The 15,816-nt window shown below is 45.3% G+C and overlaps 1 protein-coding gene across 1 annotated transcript in view; it reads left to right on the top strand.

The window, feature by feature from the left end:
- The window catches only part of TMEFF2 (transmembrane protein with EGF like and two follistatin like domains 2), a 263,577-nt gene that overhangs the window by 29,839 nt on the left and 217,922 nt on the right, over window positions 1-15,816 (top strand). The window lies entirely within an intron of this gene.

Below are 15,816 nucleotides of genomic sequence, written 5' to 3'. Positions count from 1 at the left end.
TTCATCTTCTCAACAAGAGTAGTTCACAAAGCAGTTTACATAATAGCATTAATCAAATGTGTAGATCTCATCCTTGGACCTCAGGATGGCAGTTTTCAAAAGGAACAGTAATCAAGGGTAAACCACGAGAGACAAACAATAGCCCCTCACCCACCAAAGATTTGAGTAGACAGCGTGGCCTTCAACAGTGGCATTACTAGGGGAGAGGGTGTTGCAGACCACACTGGGTGATGCACTCAGGAAGGGTGGCACCCTTAATACAGAATGCAATGAAATAAACCATGTTGAATTTTCTGTATTCTATGAAGCATTATCACCGAATAACCAAAAAAAAGAGGAAAACATAACTGCCTTCTGTAACAAAAAGTGAATTTTCTTAATTTAAAAGTGACCTATGAGACTGATTTTTCTGAGAGCCAATGAGGTGTTATTATGACACAGCAGGGAACCAGTAAGGTGTAAGTATGAGCCAGCTCTCCTTTCCATGTATCAGAGCTAATACTAGAACTCTTATTCAGTTGTGTGAGTGTCACCAAGTTGGCCACTGGTTTTTGGTTACTGATTTGTTGGGTGACCTCTACTGTAATAAATAAATCAATAAATTTAATGGGGGTGACACCAACCCTAGTGATGCCACTGCATTTAGGCTGTGTATATGATATTGTAACTTATTCTATGTCATCTGGTACAGGAGGAGGTCCATCATGACGGTGACACAATTAGCTTTTGTACCGGGCAATGCAAACCCTAGTGATACCTCTGATCATCAGTGATTTCTGTAATGGCAGAAGGGTGGAAACAGCATGAATATTCCCTGGAAGGCAATTATGCAGCCTGTAGGCAATCACTGAAAAGGCCTTGTCCTGCTTACCATAGTCTTTCCATGCCCAATCTCGTCTGATCTCAGAAGCTAAGCAGGGTCAGGCCTGGTTAGTACTTGGATGGGAGACCGCCTGGAAATACCAGGTGCTGTAGGCTTATACCATAGTCTTTCGAGACTGAAGGTTGCCAACTGATGCTGCTGAACTTTAGCAGGTATCAGCATGCAAGTTGGTCTTCTCAGAAGATCTTGATTGGTGGGTAGACTCATTTCAGGAGCAGGCCATCTTTCAGATACCCTCAACCCTGTTCAGTAGGGCTTTGAAGGTCATAACCAGCATCTTGTGATGTCATTTCTTGTGCACAATCTTGTCAACGCATTCTTAACACTTCCAGATTGCCTTTTATTTCAGATGGAAGCAATAGCTCACTAGAAGGCTAAGGTTCTTGCATGAATGCCAAATGAATGTGGCATAAAACTACATCTGGCAGCATTTTGTGAGATGACCAGATGGGAATATATTGGTTGGTCATGAAGGCAAGTCATTGTGAGGTTGTAGACTACTGATGTCTCCACCGTAAATGTTGACTCCCGGGTTGGGTAAATAGCTACAGGCAGAATGTTTGGGGTAATTTTCGAGGTGGCTGAACCTTTGTTTCAAATGGATACTTCTGAGTCAAGCTACACATTATGATATGCATGCACTTAATGTAAACATGCATGTTTCCCCTCATCAAATGAGACTGCTGCCCACTCTGTAAATCAGAACCTTTGCGCAGGGAGAATGAGAATTCAGTCTTCTGCCCCACAATGGTCCCTATCCTTATCACATCCCCCCCCCCCCCGTGTCTGCTATTTTTACCTGGGATAAAATTTCCTGTTGCCATAGTCTCACTGTTTAGAGAGAATTTGTAGCTGCTGGGAAATAAAAGCAAATATACACGAAACAATGCATACTTTAACCCTCAGTGTAATGGACCACCTGCATTTCTTGAGAGGAATTTTATACCAGATCAGATGGGCTTGTCCGGTTTGCATTCATGTTCCCAAGTACCTCTTTTATGGCCCAATCCAAAGGGTTCTTTATTGAACTGGAACGAGTGTTCTAATGGTGTAAATTTTATGGCTGTTGGAAATGTGATAGTATCAGTGAGTGTGGCCTGGCCGCTGCCACAAGAGGTGAGCAGCCAGATCTGCATGATGACAGGGAGCAGATGCCCACACCACTGGTCAGTTTGCATAGGGGTCAGGAAGGAAGCAAGGAGGGGTGGAACAGGGTGGGGTGGACGGAAGAGGGACGTGATGGGTGGGGGTGAATTGGTCCCAGGAAGGGGTGGGTTCAGCAGCAGTGGCACCCGCCAAATCCTAACTCCCTTCTTGGACCTGGTCCACCTTTGGGTCTAAGCAGACCTGCTCCATTTATACTGCTGGCACAGGTCTGAGGCTGCTAGAGCTTACCTCAGGCCAAGGGAACACCCTTAGGAGTGAACTGAACCGCTCTGTCCCTGTGAGATGCAGTGGACACCATATTGGTGTCACTGCATCACTGCCTGGGGAGTTACATAGAATTCAGGCATAGACAGCATGCATTAGCCACCTTGAATATTTTTTGCTTAAATATGTTCTTGAGCATGTTGCATCTTGCTTATTCCTGCACACACTTTGTATGTCCCAAAGGGATGAAAGGGGTATTTATACTGAGCATTGCAAGCAGAAATTCCTAGCGCCACGTGTTGAATTGGTCAAGATGACTGTCACCATTAGGATTCTGGTATCACAGTTCTGCTCCGACAGCTTCCCATTCACTTTCCCCACTTTGTTCGTATTCTTGGGTTCCACAGTTAATACTACCAGAATGAAGCCTCAAAACCACCTCATTTCTGAACTTGTATTGTTATAAATCAGGGGTGTCCAAAGTTTTTGGCAGGAGGGCCACATCATCTTTCTGACATCGTGTCGGGGCCGAATTAATTTACATTTCAAATTTGAATAAATTTACATAAATGAATATATTAAGGATGAACTTATATGACTGAATGAAGGTCTTGCAATAGCTCAAGGCCTATAAAAGGCCTTGCACAAAGCAAGGCTGGCCTTCCCTTTGCTGCCGCTACTGCATCACAGACGTGAAACAGCAAGCAGTGGAGGGAGCCCTCATCCCACAGCTCACTCGAGAGGCCAAACAGTTGCCCTCACGCTGAGAGCAGTTGCATCGGGCCAGTGTGGGCTCCAACAAATTTCCGGAGGGCCAGAGGCTTAGTGGAGACTAGGGGCTCCCTGAGGGCTGCATTGAGAGGCCTTGAGGGCCGCAAGTGGCCCCAGGGCCAGGGTTTGGGCACCCCTGTTATAAATGTTATGTTTTGTTCTTCATTATTTCTCTGTTTTGGTATTTATGTTTCTTTTAATGTGACAATCCCAACATTGCTGAAAGAAATGAATGACGTTCAGCTGTCGCTGTTTTTGTGGTGACTCAAAGTCTCGTTATCCAAATAGCCTCGTACATCCAAACTGTCTGAAAGGCATCAAAAAAGACTGCCAGATAAATAGGACATCTATTAACATAGGGTTAGTCTGACATAAGATACACAGGAGACAAATAATGCCATTTCTATACAGGGAGATTCACGTACATGATAATAATGGGGAGGGGAGTATGTGCTTCGTACAGGAAATCATTTTGTCCATGTCTGGCCTCTAGAATGAGAATAAATTCTGAAATAAAACAACAATAATAAATTAAGACGAAGCATATATATGAACCTGACTTAGACAGACATGGGTTTAGCTCGGAATTGTCTACACCAGTGGTTCCCAAACTGATGAGGCGCGACCCACCTGGGGAACTGGAAGCAGGGCATTCCCCTTTAAGGGGAAATCAAGAAGTAGCTTTAGATCAGGGATAAGGGCTTTGTAAACAAACTGTGGAGAAGATCAGAGGGGGCTGTGAGCCTCCAGCACCTTGCAGGAGGCAAGCGCTGCCCCCCAGATAAGTAAAAAAGCCTCTTGGCAGTGACAGCACTGTGAACTCTGCAGCACTGTTGGTGCCCCCTTCCCTACCTATGCAAACCTGGTTCCTAACTTCCCTGTAGGAGTTTGGGAACCACTGGTTTACACTACAGTACATTGATTGGACGTTATTCTTCAGAATTTCATACAGGGGTCTTTCCCAATCTTAATGGGAGATGCCAGCAATTGAAACTGGGATCATCTGCATGCCAAAGAGGTGCTTCGTATCTGAGCTACAACCACTTCCCAAGGATGGAGAGGTAAGCAGTGGCATTACTGGGGGGGGGGGAGTACAACAGCAAGTTTTGCAAGTATTTCAGTGTAGGCTGACTTCTCATAGTATTGCATGTGATTTTGGCCTGATCTGTGCAAAGAACAGGCTGATACTACTGTGATCCAAACAGAAGGTTAGGAGGAGGGAGCTGTGTGTTCAACACAAAATTTGGACAGAAAGGGAGAGAGATCCCCTGCCCAAGGTGAGCCTCCTCTATTGCAACTTGGTGCTTTTCCCTGGCTCCAACTGAAATAGCTCAGTTTGGACTTGCTTTTGACAAGGAGAGGAAGGTCAGTTCAGTTTTTCACTTGCATTAGAGTGGCCTCACGGGGCAAAGGGACCTCCCCTTTTCATCACAGATCCCCTCCCTCTTCTGCTTCTGGACATCAGTTTAGAAGTGAGGGAATAACTGGAACATATGCATAAGGACAGCAGACTTCTCACTCTCATAGTCCTCCAAACTGGGGCCTTCCTCACAGGTTTGAGGTTTGTTTCCCTGGTATGAAGTTGAGCCATTATCTTTGGCTTTACCTCAGGCAAGCTGGATATAGATGGGTGGTGGTCAGTATGGCTCTCTAGAACCCCTTGTTCATCATCCCACAGTTGTTGCCTTCATACAAGCTTGAAGCCGGGGCGGGGGGGGGGAGAGATTATTCCCCAATTTATAAACTGGCAACCAAACAACTGCCTGTGTTTGATATTGAGGTGCAGGTCTGTATGAAGTACAGTCTCCACACCTCTGTATAGCCCTACCTTACCTCTTTGTAACAAGAGATGCTTGGCCATGTCTGTATCTAGACAGATAGACACGTACCTCGAGAATCCATTTATGTGGACTCTTCACAGAATAATTATTTTAAAGTGGCAGTTAAAATTCATGCAGCGAGACACCAAAGAAAAATGGATGATGTGTCAATATTGTTCTTAAAAATATACTGGGAACAAAGTCAGCCATTCTCCCTAGATAATGAATTCCAGGCTCAAAGAGCACAGCAACTAAAAGCATGATTTCCAAACAATTTCAGATGAAAAGCACAGGCTGACAAAAGACAAGTAGAACAGGACCTCGGGGACTGACTAGGCAGCTTGTAGGAAAGCAGATCTGTGCAGTATGTGGGATCAAGTCATTGCTTCCCTTTTAAAGGTCTACAAAGCTGCCTGGCTTGTATATAAAATCCATGATTGAATAGACAACCACTGCAATTCCAGGTGCAGAAGCACATTAATGTGCCAGAAGGGGGGAAAAATAATCCTTGTCATTTAAACACTCTTTCAGCTTCTTCTTTGAGCAGGTATAAAGTTGTGCAATAAAAACCATAATTTTAGATGTCATTAAAGCAAGTGTGGAAGAATTTGCTCTGTGATGAAGGAAGTAGGGCACTGTCTTTGGCACTTTCAGAGAAGCATGCCACTGGAATTTTTTATTACGTCCTGGCTCTGAAAAATTAAAGTCATCAATGTAAAAATAATCAGATTGAAGTCACAAAACGTCATAGTGGAGTTCCCTAAGCAAGTGAAATGCCCACAGCCCAATCCTGAGTTTCCCAGCATGCGGGGCTGCCACAGTGCCAAAAATGGCTGTCGCGGTATTCTGTGCGCACCAGGCAGCCACCGGTGGCTCCTTGGGAGAAGGGAAGTAGTCCCGCAACGGAGCTACTTGATTCTGCGGTGGCTCTTTAGCTGGTGCAGAATCAAGAAGTCTCGTGTTGGGCCACAGGGCTCTGGATCTGGCGGAGCTGGGCTCCTCCAGTCCTGCCCCCCTCCTGCCCTGCCCCCTCCCCCACCATGCGTTCCCCCTGCCCTCTGCCTGTCCCAGAACACCTCCTCCCTGCCTCTCCCTACCCCATCTCACATCTCCACCGCCAGATGCTTTGCAAGGAGCGCCCGTCTCACAGGGTTGTTGTGAAATTAATACGGGTTAAGCTTTGAGCTTCTGAAAGGAAAATACAAATGTGATAGATAAATATTAACAACTCTAGGAAGGAAAAAAAAATACCTCATCCATGCCAAACACACAACGTGGAGAAATCAAGGAAGTGGCTCACCTCTTACACTTCTGTCAGTGGAAATATGCTGTCTTCACTAAAAACTACAGTTCTCGGCAAACATAGTTGGAGCAAAGCCCATTGAAGTCGGTGGGATTTACTTCTGAGTAAACATGCTTAGGACCGGATGGATGTAAGAGTACCATTGCACTGGGGGGCGGCGGCGGAGGGTGTTAACACCACTTGAGAAGACAATCAAACATGCATGGCTCATTCTTGATTATTAGAACATCAAAAGTTCCTTTTTATTTTGGGTAGATATATATCTTGAATAATATATATCTACCTCCCCCCCCCCAGCCTTTGTGATGCTTTGCATTCATTCCCTGAGGCGAGACTTCTGCTTCTCAGTGAACTCGCTAGTGCTTCTAGCAAGTATTGTCCACCAAATGTGTCAACTTGGCATTTCCAGAGCTAATTTAAAGGGGGAAAACACGAATGCGACTTGAATTGAGATAAGTCTTCATTCCAATTGGGAATAAGGGAAAGGATATTTGTCATGTTGACGTAAGGAAAGGAAATGAGGAAACTGGCTAGGAAAATAGCAACTTCTCTTAATCTATACCATATAGAGAGAATTTTGGTCTCCTGTTCTTCATAGTTCACACTTCTGTCCAGGTTAAAAATGTGACCTGCTTCACATAGGGAGTGAACTTCCATAGGTAGAAGGGGGGGGTGGTCATTCATGAAGTGTGGCTACAATCCTGTGCACACTTTCCTGGGAGTAAGTCCTACTGAACATTATGGGCCCTACTTCTGAGTAGACATGCATAGGATTGGGCTCCCAGTCCTGTTTCAAGGGAGGAAGCAGGTGGCACAGTTGTGACAAGAAAGGGAAGCCCTTTTGGTTGAAATACTGTATGCTGGAAGAGGAAAAGTGAGTTTGTGGCATTACAATCACTGAGTATATGTTTCCCTGATCAGTGCATTTCCTTGCTTTCTTTCAATTCGTCCTTTTTCACAGAACCGCCTCTAAATCAGAGTAATATATTACAGGCGTTGAAAATGTGTGCCATAATACAAATGGCATGATTTATTTGGGCAGGGACTGCCATAGATGATAAACTGTGACAAGGGGGAGGGGTTTAAAAGAGTGTTAGGAAGTGTGACACACTTTCTAGAGAGTAACGGAATGTTCTTTGATGGACGTACTCTGAATTGAAAAAACCCCGGTTAAAAACTAGAGGTCTGACCCTCTTTTTCTAAGACCCTGCTCCGTATTGTACTTAGCAAAATGATTTAATCCATCCCTGATCCAAGTGCGGTGGCAGTAATGCACTCTCCTTATTCACACTTGTTATTATCGTCACCCTTTTCGTAAAAGAAAGGAAAGGAAACCAGCACTAGAAACAAACGGCTACCTTTTCCCAAATACATTTGTATCTGCCTTGATGCTATTTTGGTGTGAATAACTGTTAAATACGGCAAGGATGTTTTCTTCTCTGCCGCTGATTCTTTTTTAATCTTTGCTTTATGGCGTGGTTGATGGATAGGCAGGGCTACCCGGAGCACAATGAACATTGCTGTAAACACCTCCTGAGCAACAGCACTTGAGCCAAAATACTCAATAAAAGCCCAAGTGTACATTGATTTGAATGAAATGGGGTTGAAATGTGTTACCAAAGGACAATAGTTTCACAATAGAAGTGAAAATAATGAGAGCAGGCTAATGCAGCTGGAAAACACAATTTGATTCCTTCCCCTCCCTTCTGTTTTACAGTGACTGGCCATAGTAGATAATGTGGTGATATGTCATGGGGCTGTAGAAGGCTCACTAATCCTGACTGTTGCATATACTCTCCACCATTTGACAGATGAAATCGGGGACACTTGTGTATTTATAAAACCTACAAGCATACTAAAGACTGCACTACCTGAGCTCTCCTCTCTGCTTTCTTCTTTTTCCTTTCCATCAGCTGTATGGTGCAACGGCCATTGGCTTCTTAAAAGAGTGCTAGTTACCAACCATACTTAAAACTTAAGAATATTTATTATATTTTTAAGAATATAATTTAACTTAAGAATATTTATTATAAGGTCTATGGCACAGGTGTCAAACGCGTTTCATCCTGGGGGCCACATTGGATTTATGGCACCTGCTGAGGGCCGAACTCCAAATGTGTCACCCGGAAGTGACCTGAACACAGGAAGTGATGTCACTTGTGACACCACTTCCTGTTTCTTTAAAAAGTTGAGGCTTGCCCCTCGCTCTGTTACCTCCCCCACCCCATTCTACCACAAAGCACCCCCGCCTCCCCCCACCCCACACCCCATTCTACCACAAAGCACGCCTGCCTTCCCCCCACCACACGGCACCTCCTGCCTTTGGCCCCCCTCTGGCCGCAGCAGCAGCCCGGGCGAGCGCTGGCCACGGCCAGGGAGAGTTGCAGGGCCAGGGACACCACGTCACCCCCCTGGCGTGTCACCCGGTGAGGCCCGCACTCCCTAGCGACGCCACTGCTCAGGATGCATACATGGTCCTTCCATCCCAATTTTTATCCTCGCAGTATACACTAGACCAGTGGTTCCCAATCACTGCTGCGACCCCTTTGGAACCAGGAAGTAGCAATGTGAAATGCATCATGCAACAATGTCCCTGTCAGTCAGTCCCAGGTTCAGAGACCGGGTTCACGCACTGCAGCTCTGCCCACTGCACTGAGCCTCCTGCCGCTGTTTGGAGACTTGCGCCACAGTCTCACTGCTGGGCCACAGGAATTCCACAACTCCCCACTGAGCGTCACACAATACCCCTGGGCATTGTGACACACACTTTGGAAACTGCTAGACTGACAGGTATTGCTTGTTCTAAGATCATTTCTTAACCTTCATGGCTGAGTGGAGATTGGAACCTTGAACTCCCACACCGAGGTCCAAAACTCTAGGCACTGCACCATATCGGGAGATGCCAACTAGTGCTTTTTAGGAACTTAGGAGGCAGGTCTAAAAACCTGATCACAAAATGAAGGTTTGGAGATAGTGATGTTTTGAATTGAATTTTTCCTGACAGTATAATTATGCAGAGAAAAACTAAGAGGTGCATTATAGGCCCTTACTATTTTGAGAAATGTCCTGGTTCAGGGGTTAGCAAAGTTTCAATCCCAAGCTGTGTTGGAAATGAATCAAGGCTGACCCATTCATGAGGCCGACAGAGTTGGTCACCCCATGGCAACATCTCTCAGGCCACAGATTGATGGGTGGGGCACCTCTGTCCACTCACTCATTTTACTGCTGCTGCTCCTCCAGCTCCTTGAACTGGAAAAGAAGAAGTGTGGAGGACAGGAAAGCGGTGGACTAGGAATGTCTGAGATGCTCTAGTTCAGTGATACCTAAACTGTAGGTTGTGAACCAGCAGTGAGTCACAACTTAATTCTTGGTGAAACCGACAAGCTGATAGCTGACAAGGAAAATGCACTGAGCCCTATGGAATGTGAAATTGAGGGCACAATCCTAAAGCACCCTTGGGCTAGCGCAAGCCCCTTGTGCTGTACCAGGACTGTTGCAAACATGCCATAAGGCACGTTTGCACTGAGTTGGGTGTCGGGGAGGCCGACACAAGGACGCATGCCAGCCTCCCCACGCCGGCTCCAGGCCCAGTAAGTTTGCAGTGGCATTTCCAGGCCGGCACAGGGGTCTAGGGAGCATGGGGAGGGTAGGTAAGTTTCGTGCTGGGTGATCCCATGGGCAAGTGGCAAGGAAGCGGGGGCGGGACCAGGATCCGGCACTTATACCAGATCCTAGCCCCATTCCTGGGCAGTCCAGGGCAGCTCTGGGCTGCTCGGATTTGCACCGCCTATTCAGGTGGTGCAGATCCGAGTAGACCCACTGGCGCCTCTGCAGTGCAACACGGGGTAAGAGGAAATATTTCCCTTTGCCTCGGGACAAGCCACAGCCAGTCAGAAACCTGGATACAGTACAGGCTCACCGGCCCGCCTGTTCTAGCAGAAGTTAGGATTGCACTGTGAGCCACACGTGTGTTTACTCATGAGTAGGCAAATGTGCCTCAGCTCTCCTCAAAGGCCAAATGAAAGGGAATGCAAGGCCACCAGAATGGTCCCAACCCAATAAATGTGGAGTTCCATGCATGCTCCAGAAGGCACCCCCCCCCCACAATAGTAAAAAGGATAAAAACAAAGGTCAAGTATTTTAAAGTCTTGAGGGCTCAATATAGTGTCATTTTTAAAAAGTGGGTCCCAGTGCTAAAACATTTGGGAACCGCTGCTCTAGTTTATCATTCTCTCCTCAACACTTTTGCAGCTACTCGTTCAGTATTGTCAATAGCTCTCTGCAATTAAAGGCACTGGATGTATTTGTGTATTTATATTTCACTGCTTATGGTTTTGTGGCCTTGCAGCCCAAACCTATGCATGCCTACTTAGAAGTAAGCCCCAGTGAGTTCAAGGGGGCTTACTGTCAGCTAAGTGCTTATACGATTGCAACTTTAAGCTGTGTAAATACTGTGATTCATATACAAGTATATATTCCTCTAAGTAGTATCTTTTTATATTGTGGGATTTTGTGAGATTACCAACCTGCTCAAGAAGAATGTAGTTTTAAATTCATTCCAAACTACTTTGAGAGCACTGAAGAAACATAAATAAATTTAAAGAAATACTGATAAACTTTAACTCTTTAAAGAGCTGTAGTGAATCTAAAATGTTCTAGTAATCAAATCTGAATTGGCATCCTATCTGCATGTAACATGAGTGTAATATAATGAAGAAAAACATGGAAGAATAGCAGTGATTCTCTGCTCCGTTAATTTCTGTATTGAACTATGCCAGCCATTTTCAACCAGTGTGCCATGGCACATTGGTGTGCTGCAAATGGTTTGCAAGTGTGCCGCGGGAATTTGGGGAGGGTCATTTATTAATAAGGCCATTGGGGGATGTGAGCCCCTCACCAGGAGCACAGAGTGCCTTGTCAATTGCCCAAAAACCGATGGTGTGCCTTGACAATTTCAGCACCTTGTCAGTGTGGCCTGAGATGAAAAGATTGAAAATTGCTGAACTATGCAGTACGAAACCATCACATGTACTGAAAGTTCAGTTGTCTCTTCTCGAGGACAGAGTAGCCCTTGGAGAGGACAATATCTATGGTGAAGTGGCAGATGGGGCAGAGGAATGCCTCCCTCGCAGCTACTTGCAAAGAAGAAATGGCTATCGGAAAAGTAGCTCCGGGGGGAGGGGGAGTTAAAGGGAGAAAATGCAAGCTAGGGAAAGGACAAGTCTGCTTTTCTGCAAATTGCCACCTCCTTGTGTCACTTTGCAGAGAAGAAACAGCCATGGGGGAGAGGGGGTTATATCAAGGTAACTGAGTGGCATGTCATCCCAGCCTACAGAAGGCTTACAATCAGTAACTGATGCTACTGAAAAGGACACTAGAATGTGGTTCTTCTCTTTTGCAGAGTATGGGATTAAACTAGGCCCATGGGAAACTTATTAAGGTGTTCAGGTTTGATGGTGTGCACCCCATGACTGTGTATGTTTCCCCAGTTAAAGAGAAACATACATTCCTAGGTTGGAGCCTAAGGAAGCCTGGATTTTTCACCTTCGAATTGTCATAGTTAGGCTGTTAAACACCAAAATCAATATCTTGCTGATTTTCTGTGCCCTTTCCTTAAACCATTTTTTGATGCTATAGAATTTTTTCCTCCCAGAATCTCCCTTGAGTTCTAACAACACCAATAAGATGGGACTCGTCAAAAAGTCTTTTTAAAAGTTCACATGCTCTTTCATATTTAACTTGTATTCTCCAGGCCTGCGCAAGATTTGGGCAATTCTTAAAGGTTGCTGTAGCAAATATAGATGTGATGGAGCTTTTCCTCTGGAAATTTTTTTTAGCAAAAACAAACCCATGATAGCCATTTGACTGAATTGGAGCCCTATCCCATCCTTCCCTGTCTCTGCTGGTGCAACCATGCCAAAAACAGGCATGTTGTATCCAGGGTGGGAGTGGAATTGGAATTTAAACCCCCTTACCCACCTTAAGCCTATCGCTCCACAGTGGGTCTTCTCGGACCTGCACCAGTGAAATTACTGGTGCAAGTCTGAGGAGTCAAAGGAGGTGAGGAGGCTTGAAAAAGAGGGGATAGGATCTGGCATGCACCATCCTCCCCACTCTGTTCTACCCCGTCCCCAGATCCCCCTTCTCCATGATCCTCCCCACCCTGTTCTACCCCCTCTCTACACCTGCTGCTGCCTTACCTTCTCCGGCAGATGCTGGGTGGTCCAGTGACAGCCAGGGAGCACTGTACAGATATCATGTTATCTCAAGTACTCCCAGAGGCATCTGATAGGCCAGTGTGAGATACAGGAAGCTGGACCAATGCAGCACTGAGGCTGAGTGCTGATTGGCATTGTCCCAGCTCCGGCGACTGGGATCCTTCCTCTCTGGGTGCCGTGGACGTGCCATACGGCATGTTTATGAAACCCAACACCAGTGCTGGAGCACAGCTCTGGCACTAAGGCCAGGTAGGATTGGGCCTGTACTTTCTTCTAAGTTTGTTTAGGATTGCAAATTGAATTAAGTTACATCACTCATTGCAACCAGGTCATACATTTTAAAAGGCAATTAGTGAAATTTATGGAGGACAGGCTTGTAACTGGCTACTAGGCTTGATGGCTCTGTGAAGACTCCAGGTTCAGAAGCAGTATATCTGTAAATGGCAGTTCCTTGGGATCAACTGTGGAGAAGGGCTATTGTCTTCATTCCCCACTTGTAGGTTTCCTAGAAGTATTTAATGTGTCACTATGGAATGCAAAATCCTGGACTTTTGGGGTTTCTAATCTTAATTATTGCTATCAAGAGATCTTTAAAAAAAGGAAAGTGGAGCTGAGCTTTTGAGGAACTCAGATTCCACTTCTTCTACACACCCCTGCAACTTTATAGAGCCACTTCATCCTGATGCTGTCCTAAGCACTTACAGTGTGTGTATGAGTCCTACATCTATGTCACTGGAGCCAATCAAGATGGTCTTGCAGTTTTGCTAAAACCTCTCATTACCATTTCCTCTAGCCGGAGCCCGGAAATCTTGAGACCACCCTCAGTCAGAGGCATGCACACAGATCATGGAGAAAGCCTCTAGAGTGAAATGACAGGCCAGGGCGGGCTATTCTATACTAAGGGGAAACTTAATCAAATAGGAGCAGGCACAGCTCATTTGTCTTGGAGGCTGTGACAGAGCACTATCTAGTGCTGTAATCCATTTGAGCAAATGGTAGGGAAGTGTGACTGATATGCAGTTGGTAGTCCCGATCAGCTGTGTTTTTTTTTCCTCTCTGAAAAATGAGTTTCCTAACTTGAGTGCCTCTTCCTCCCCTCCCCCAGTTTACTCCCAATTAGTTACTCAGATCTGCCAAAAATTAAGCAGTACCACTTGTAATCCAATCAAAGGTGAAGGGGACGCAGTGAATGAATATCTCTCTTGCAGCCTCTGCAAGAACAAGAGCCTTCAGTATTTTGGCACAGCGTGTAATTGCACCTAGAATAACTGTGTTGTGTGAAATGAAATATAAGCAAGCTGCAATCTGATGGATCCAGCAAATGGCCAGAAAACAGCTCTCTTACACCGATTTGGGTAGCAGGAGCTCCATTTCCATCATCATCATCCTTCTTTGGGCTCTTTATCATAGCTGTTTATAGCAACATGTAACAAGCACTACTGCTCAGCAATGCTTTTCAATACACACACACAGAGAGAGAGAGAGAGAGAGAGAGAGAGAGAGAGAGAGAGGTGGGGAGGAAGATTCTGGACAGACAGGTTCATTAGCATGTGAAAACAGGATGCTGCCTTACAATTAGGGGCAGTCTAAAACAGTTAAAATGAAACACCATGAGATAACACCTAAATTGGGCTTATAAAATGTGATATCCTGTTCAATTAATGACATGCTGAAATTTAGCTATTTAGCTGAAATTTAGCTGAAATTAATGAAATGCTGAACTTTAGCTGAAATTCAGCTGAAATGCTGAAATTTAGCTATTAAAGTGGCTGCAGAGCGTCTATGGATCGTTCTGAGTGCTCCTGACTGTGTTTCTAAGCCCCGAACCCCACATGCAGCTCTCCGGCTTTCTCCTAACCAGCTGTAGAGCCTTCTGAGCAAGCTCAGAAGCTGCCAAGGAAAATGCATGGAACCCTATGGAAAGTGAAACTGAGCTGCACTGTGCATTTTCTTGAGAGTAGGTGAACATGCCTCAGTCCATTCCGAAGGGCAGCTGACAGAAATGCAGTGCCACCAGAATAATGAACCCATCCAATGAACCCAGGCACCAAAAAACACCCAGGAAGGAAGTCTGCCCCTCCAAGCTGACAAATGAATTGAGCCTTATGGAAAATGAAACTGAGTAGCATGTTCCTGCTTACTCATGAGTAAGCAAACATGCCTTGGCTCTGATGGAAGGCCAGGTGGAGGGAATGCAGGGCCATTGGAATGGTTCCCACCTGATGAGCATGAAGCTCAACAAATGCTCCAGATGCTTCAATGCTATGTTCAATTCGGTTGGTTTAAGTTGCTATCTCCTCAATGTTTTAATGTTTCTTCTTTGTGTTTGGCACTGTTAGGTTCATTGTAGTTGTTCATCCAAGTAGCAAGCAAATCTTAAACGACTCCTGCAAGTTTAATTCAAGTAGTCGACTATGTAGTTGTGCTGTTTGGTGGGGGGCAGGGGGTTATGCCTGTTTTATGCTTGTGGCTATGTCTGTTGATAGCCACAGGCATAAAACACATATATACCACCTATACGGCAGTGATTGTGCATGATGAAAACACTATAAAATTGATTAAAATGTTAATTTGGAATAAAAACACATAACACCGCTTTCAGCTTCCCTTTGAGGCCTTGTATTTGACATTCAAGGTGATCAACTGAAACCAAAGGCACCTGATTGTCTATAACTCTCTCTCTCTCTGTCTCTCTCTTCCCCCCCTTTCAGTATCACTTCTGCCACTTCAAACAGTATAAGTATTACGCTTTTGTATCTCTGCAGAGCATCTTATTTTGTATGGCAGATGCAAGCAGTGGGAAGGGGCTGCCATTTTGCCATCCTTTTTAAAAATAAGAGAACTGCCTCCTAGTCAGGGGTAGCACAAAATGAGACAATGAATACAGTGATATTGGTTTAAACTGGTAATAATATTTTTTTGTAATGAAATGTAGGGCACAATCCTAACCCACTTTCCAGCACTGACATAAGGGCAATGCCACTTTGAGGTAAGGGAACAAACATTCCCTTCCTTTGAGGAGGCCTCCGTGAGTGCCACCCACCTGCAGAATGCAGCACATGCCCATTGGCACAGCTATGCCAGTGCTGGAAAGTGGGTTAGGATTTGGGCTTTAAGGCATGGCAGAGGCCCTTTCCAGCATGAAATGAGAGAATTCCATAGGCATCTGCGAGTTGTCACAGAGATCTTTGGGGCATCTTTTGTTTTGTGTTGCCCAAGGTGCTTGGGAGTTGTCAATGGACTCAAGCTTCCCCATACCTTACCTGGGAAGGTCTACCCGCTGCAGCTGAAGAAATTGGCCATTTATTACTGCCTTTAAAAATTGTGTCAAAGACAGAAATCTGTCAGGTGCATCTTTTCTCATCTCTGCAGCACTATGTCGTGATACTGTGTGATAACTACTGACATTCCTTCTTTGACATAACGATTAAAGGCTTAAAGCTCTATCTC

The sequence above is a fragment of the Tiliqua scincoides genome, chromosome 1, assembly GCF_035046505.1.
Source record: "Tiliqua scincoides isolate rTilSci1 chromosome 1, rTilSci1.hap2, whole genome shotgun sequence".
Lineage (NCBI taxonomy): Eukaryota > Metazoa > Chordata > Lepidosauria > Squamata > Scincidae > Tiliqua > Tiliqua scincoides.
The sequence above is the reverse complement of the archived record's forward strand: the minus strand, read 5'-3'. Positions and strand labels throughout refer to the sequence as shown.